We start from the raw sequence: 7271 nt of genomic DNA on the forward strand, positions 1-7271 counted from the left end.
TCTCCAGGATATCAAGATAGTAGGACGACAATAGTTTTGAAACAGGATTCAACCCAGGTCTAACCAATTCCTCTGTTACCATGATCACAGGTAAAATTTTCCTTTCCTGTTAACACAGTTTTGCCCAGGACTGACTCTATTTACATAATTGTGATACCGGTGTAGTTTCTATACTAACAAATTGCTACTTGCGATAATGAACTTCCTACCAGTTGGTTGGGTTTTGCTTTTTGCAGGAGGGAGAAGGGAGTTGACCCAACCCAAACAGCTTTGGTGTAGTACGTAGTTCTCTGGGGGTGGGGATGAGAGATAATGACTTAAAAAAATCATACTGTGTCCCAGCCTTTCATCCTGTCTTTCTCAGTTTACCAGGTTGAATCTTACAGAATTCTCATTCGAAGATAGAAACGACTTGAAATTCAAAAACAATTTCAGAAGATGCAACCTAACATATTTATGTGCTATCAAAGAAAATTAACATTAAGGCTTGACAACTTTCCAGAAGGTTTTGTGGAATTGAAAAAGGCTGAGTAATTCTCTTAGCATGTTGTTGAGGGAGTTACAAATCCGAACTGATGTTTCTTACTACCAGTATGCATAAGTGTTCTCTTTACTGCTTTGTATTTTTTCCCTAAGCCACAGGTTTCTGCAACATCTGTCATGTATACCTATCCTCCAAAAACCCAATGGACCAGAATAATTGCTTTTATTTGGCTATGATGTCCTATTATGATGGAAGTCATATGATCTAATGTGAATCCATGTCTATAGCTATTTCCTACATTAAGGATGGGACATGTCTACATTCACTGGACTTAATTTCCCACAATTTCCTGCCCAACATGCCATGGATCTCCTATTGATTTCTTCTCTATGTTTAGAAGCAATTAGCAATTGAAGTAAATTATAAGGTGTTTCATAAGCTTCCTTTAAAAATAGTTCTTCCCTTTGTTCGTGTTATTCCTTATGACATCCTTTTCCCTTCTTCCCCACTCTGTGTGGGGTCATTTGTCATTGCGGGTTTTCTCATACCCGAATTTTTTTTTCTTTTTTAGCTATTCATTAATTTTGGGCTGCTGCTACTGGTTTAAATTGTGGTTTTACTTTTTTCCTGGTTAAAATAAAACAACATGCAAGGGAAGTTATCCATACAGATGAGTTGATGTTTACAGATTTTTTGTGGAGATAGAAAATGCTTTGCTTGCCAGACAGGGGAGAGAGCTGGAGGCTGTGTGGACAATGTGGATCTTGAGAGAAGAAAAGAGAATTTCTAAATTCTTCCTTGGTATGGGCTTTCGGGAGAATCACTGTGGTTCAGCTTACACAAAACCAATCTCTGAAGTTTTGCTGCTCACAGCCTAGATGTGTGGGTGAGGAGAACCTGATGTCTCAGCCAAATAAGAGAAGTGAGCAGCCGTCAAGATTAAATCAACCTATTTGTGATTTTAACTTTGCTGATTGGACTCAAGTTACAGTTGCTTTTTCTGTGCTCAAGGTTAAACAGCAACTACAGGTACTTACTTAAAATTCACAAATAAGATCTGTAGTAATTTTACCTAAAATGTACAATTTAACTGAAAAGAAATTGTATAACCTCTTCTGATTCTTTGTTTTCCTAGAACTACTGTTTAAAACATAAAAGGCTTTCAAGATACATATTTTTGCACTTTATATTAAGAAAATGTACTAACAGGACAATGCCTTAGTAGGGTGTGAAACTCTTAGTAAATCTCAGTATTTCCTTTTTTTTCTCTTTTTTTTCCACCTCAAGTATTAAAGCCATGAAATATCAGATAGAAAATAGGTCACAGAACATGGGATCTGGCCGGGTGTAGAGGTTCACTCCTGTAATCCTAGCACTTTGGGAGGTAGAGGTGCACGGAATGCCTGAGCTCAGGAGTTTGAGACCACCCAGGACAACATGGTGAAACCCAGTCTCTACTAAAATACAAAAAACGAGCCAGGCATGGTGGTGGGCGCCTGTAGTCCCAGCTACTCAACTGGCTGAGGCAAGAGAATTGCTTGAACCCAGGAAGTGGAGGTTGCAGTGAGCTGAGATCACACCACTGCACTCCAGCCTGGGCAATAGAGAGAGACCCTGTCTCAAAAAACCAAAAACCAAAAACAAACAACAACAACAACATGGGATCTAAGGACAGAGTGGTGAGGCACCCCAGCTCTAATTTGTAAAAATCCCAGTGACAGGCTAGACACAGAGGACTGACTGGCTTGGCAGCTTTGCCAGTCAACCTTCCCTTCAACTGTCCATCTGAGCAGGAACTCAAGCTATTACACAAGCAGACAAGTGAAAGAGCTTTAACTTAGGGAAGAATTTGAAAGTGTTCCAGAAGGGGGTGTTGGGTCCAGAAAATTTGATATTTTTATTTTCCAAAATAATAAGACACAATGCCTGTAATATTTAATGTTTATTTTACCAAATCATTATACTACAGGTAATATATTTTGGCAGAGGTAGGATAGATAAAGGGAAATACAGAAGAACTTCACTAGTGAATATGCAGTCAATTTTGCATAGTAAGCGCCAACATTAACTGGTGTACAGATGACTTAGAGTGAACGGTGAAAAGGGCCTGGGATCCATTTACCTGTTCAGTGGAGTTTGGAAACCAGTAGCAGCTGGCGAAAGGACATTTTTTGTAAGGGGAGTGACTAAGGCAGATGCTGAAGATGGAGAAGGATGTGTGTGTGGCTGGCTGGCTGGCTTGTGGAATGGCAAGAGGCTGGTGAAGTGGAGTGAGCAAGGGAGAGGGCACTAGTGAAGTAAGACAAATAGCAGGGGAGCTACAACACAGGGGCCCTGTGCCACTCAAGTGTGATCCTGAGACCCTGCAGCATCAGCATCCTCTGCAAACATGGTAGTAATGCAGAATCTTAGGTCTCATCTTGACTTATACAATCGCAACCTGCATTTTAACAAGGTCCTCAGGTGATTCTCAGACATTAAATTTTAAGGAGCATCATCCATTGAAAAACTTTGGATTTTACTTTGGGACAGTGGTTGGCTGCCCATGATAGTGGTTGGAAGAATGGGGGGATATGGTCTTTTAAAAATACTGATGCCTTAGCCCCACACCCAGAAATTCTAGTTTAATTGGTGTGGAGTGAGGCTTGGGCATTGGGATTTTTATACTCCCCTGGTGATTCTAATGTGCAGTAAGGGTTGAGGATGGCTACTGCAAGTAACATAATTTCACTTTGTTTCAAAAAGGATCACCTACACTTGCTGCTGTGTTAAGAGAAGATTGTATGAAGTCAAGAATAGAGATAAGTATGAGAATAATGGGCAAAATCCAATTCATAGCAAGAAGAAAAGTTTTAAATTGGCATAGGACTTCTATTACTATGTCAAATAAAAGTGGCAAGAGTGGTCATCCTTGCCTTGTTCCTTATTTTGGAGCAAAACCTTTAAGTTTTCTTTTTTGTTTTTTAACCATTGAGATCATGTTAGCTGTGAGTTTTTCTTACACAGTCTTTACTCTGTTGAGGTAAATTCCTTCAATGACTGGTATGTTGAGATATTTTATCATGAAAGTGTGTTAAATTTTGTCAAGTGCTTTTTCTGCATCTATTGAGGTGATAATGTGATTTTTATCCTTCATTGTGTTAATTGTAGATCTCTCGCATTAATGAATTTGCATAGGTTGAACCATCTTTGCATCCCAGGGAAAAATTCCACTTGGTCATGGTGTATGGTCCTCTTAGTGCACTGTTGAATTTGGTTTGCTTAGCATTGTGTTGAGGGTTTTTGCAGCTATGTTTCTTAGGGATATTGGCCAGTGGGTTTTTTTTTTCTTTCTTTTTTTTTTTTTTTTCCTGTAGGATCTTTATTTGCCTTTGGTATCAGGGTAATGCCAGCATCAGAAAATCGGTTTGGAAGTGTTTTCTCCTCTTCAATGTTTTGGAAGAGTTTAAGAAGCATTGGTGTTAATTCTTTAAAGTCTTAGCAGAATTTGCCAGTGAAGCCATCTCATCCTTGGCTTTTCTTTGTTGGGAGATTTTTGGTTACTGATTCAATCTCCTAATTAATTCAATTAGGAGCGATTAGACAAGAAAAAGAAAAAGTGTCCAAATCTGTTAAGAAGTAAAATTATCTCTGTTTGCGGATGACATGATCTGACATGTAGAAAACCCCAAAACTCCACACATACAAAAATGTTAGATCTAATAAATAAATGAAGTTGTAGGATATAAAATCCCAACATACAAACATCAGTTACATTTCTATAGACTAACAATATGCTATCTAAAACGGAAATTTAGAAAACAATCTAACTTATAATAGTATTAAAAATAAAATATATTGGAACAAACTTAACAAGGAGGAAGACTTAAACACTGAAAACTATAAAACATTGCTGAAAGAAATTAAAGAAGACACAAGTAAATGGAAAAATATCTTGTGTTTATGGATTGAAAGATTTAATAATGTTAAAATGTCTACTATCCATAGTAATCTATAAATTCAATGCAATCTCTATCAAAATCCCAGTTGTATTTTTTATAGAAAAGAAGAAAAATATTAAAACTCATCTGGAACCTCAAGAGACCCCCAAATAATCAAAGCAATCTTGAGAAAAAAGAAGAAACCTGCAGGCAAAACACTTCCTGATTTGAAAATATATTACAAAGCTAGAGTAAATAAACAGTATGGTACTGGCATAAAAATAGGCATATAGGCCAATGGGACAGAAGAAAGAACCAGAAATGAACCCACACATATGCAATCAGCTGAGCTTTGTCAGAGTGGTAAAAATACACCATGGGGAAAGGATAGTCTTTTCAACAAATGATATTGGGAAAACTAGATAACCACATGCAAAAGAGGGAAATTAGACCTTTCTCTTATGATACACACACAAAGTCAACACAATATAGGTTAAAGACTTAAACTTAAGACCTGAAACTGTAAAATTCCTAGACAAAAACATAGGGGAAAAAACTTCATGACATTGGTCTTGGCAACAATTTTTTTTTGGATGCCAAAAGCACAGGCAACAAAACAAAAATAAGTAGGACTCCATCAAACTAAAAGTTCTGCCTTCAAAAATAAGAAACTTCTGTAATATGCAACAACATGAATGACCCTTGAGGACATTATGCTAAGTGAAATGTGCTAATCACTTAAAGACAAATACTGCATGATTCCCCTTATGTGAGATATCAAAAGTAGTGAAATTCATAGAATTGAAGAGTGGAATTGCTCTTCCCAGGGGATAGTAGGGAAGGGAAAATGGGGAGCTACCAGTAAATGGACACAAGGTTTCAGTTAAACAAAGTGAATAAGCTCTAGAGATCTGCTGTACAACATTGTGCCTAAGGTGAACAATACTGTATTGTGTATTGTATATTTTACTTGTATTTTTTATTTCTTTTTTTCTTTTCTTTTTTTTTTTTTTCCGAGACAGAGCCTCACTTTGTCACCCAGGCTGGAGTGCATTGGTGCAATCTCTGCTCACTGCAACCTCTGCTTCCGGGGTTCAAGAGGTTCTCCTGCCTTAGCCTCCTGAGTAGCTGGGATTACATTTGTGTGTCAACAGACCCGGCTAATTTTTGTATTTTTAGTAGAGATACGGTTTCACCATGTTGGCTAGGCTGGTCTCAAACTCCTAACCTCAAGTGATCTGCCTGCCTCTGCCATCCAAAGTGCTGGGATTACAGGCATGAATCACCACGCCCATCCTGTATTGTGTATTTAAAAAAGTAATAAGATGGATATAATGTTATGTGCTCTTACCACCATAAAAATAAGTAAATAAAATTTGTTAGGCATCATATAAAGAAAAATATGTAACTTTGCTGAAGGCATTGATAAAAATTTGAAAATAGAGCTTCATAGCACCGTCTTACAATTCAAATTGTAAAAATCTCCATTCTGTTCTTATTAATACATTCATATAATTCAATTCTCATCAAAATGCCATAAGATGTTGTTGAAACATGATAAAATGTTTGCAATACTCATCTAGAAGCTTAAAAATGTGAAAATAGGGACTTAGAGTTTGATAAAGAAGAATGAAATAGGGAAAGTAGTGGTAGGAGGTATTAACTTTTTTTTTTTTAAATCAACCCACAGTAGTTTTTTCAACAGAAATGGCAGTGTAGATACAATAGAAAGTTGGGAAACAGACGTTAGCATATGTAAGAATTTACTGTTTCAAAAAAGGAATATTTCAAATTAATGATTATTTCATACCTTTTGGGATAACTCTATCTCTTATACATTTGCATACATTCTAGACAGAAGAATTAAAGACATATATGTTAAAACAATCTCCAAAAATGTGAGTATGCATGTATGTGAGTAAAAATAATTTTGATATGGGTAAGGATTTCTTGAGGGCAGGGAGTAAAATTTTTAAAGTGTGACACAGCCAGAAAGCATAAAGGAGAAAATTAATTTGCTTTACAAAAGCAACTTACACATTTAAAAAATAACCATAAATAGGCTGAGCGAGGTGTCTCACACCTTTAATCCCAGCACGTTGGGAGGCCGAGGCAGGAGGATCACTTGAGGCCAGGAGTTTGAGACCAGCCTGGCCAACATAAAGAAATCCCATCTCTACCAAAAATACAAAACTTAGCTGGGTCTGGCAGTGTGAGCCTGTAATCCCAGCTACTTGGGAGGCTGAGGCACAAGAATACCTTGAACTTGGGAGGTGGAGGTTGCAGTGAGCTGAGATTGTGCCACTGAACCTCTAGCCTGGGAGACAGAGTAAGACTCTGTCTCAAATACATAAATAAAATGCAAATAAGACCCCATGGGAAATATTTGTCTTATATATGTTAGACATGTATGTGTCTCATATGTATTTGAATTTGTCTCTCAGAAATACAAAAAAATTCTTAAATTTGGAATATATATATATATATATATATATATTCCATTTATATTTCTACCTCTGAATTTTCTGACAACCATTTCACACTGCACTACTAGGTGTTCAAATTACTGTTTGAACAAACTACTGTTTGAACACCTAATAGTGCAATGTGAAATGGTTGTCAGAAAATTCAGAGGAAGAAATACAAATGGGCAGTAAACATACTGTCATATGTCCAACTGCAGTATATTAAGAAATTCAAGTTAAAGTATGATATACTACTTTTTGCCTATTGAATTAGATGGTATTTTAAAATTATATTAAAATTATGATATTTGATCCAAGCAAGGTTATAACAAAATGGGTATTCTCATATACTCCTTTTCAAAATGTGTATACCCATTAACCCAAATGATAACTTTATGATAA

Source organism: Pan paniscus, chromosome 7 (genome assembly GCF_029289425.2).
Source record: "Pan paniscus chromosome 7, NHGRI_mPanPan1-v2.0_pri, whole genome shotgun sequence".
Lineage (NCBI taxonomy): Eukaryota > Metazoa > Chordata > Mammalia > Primates > Hominidae > Pan > Pan paniscus.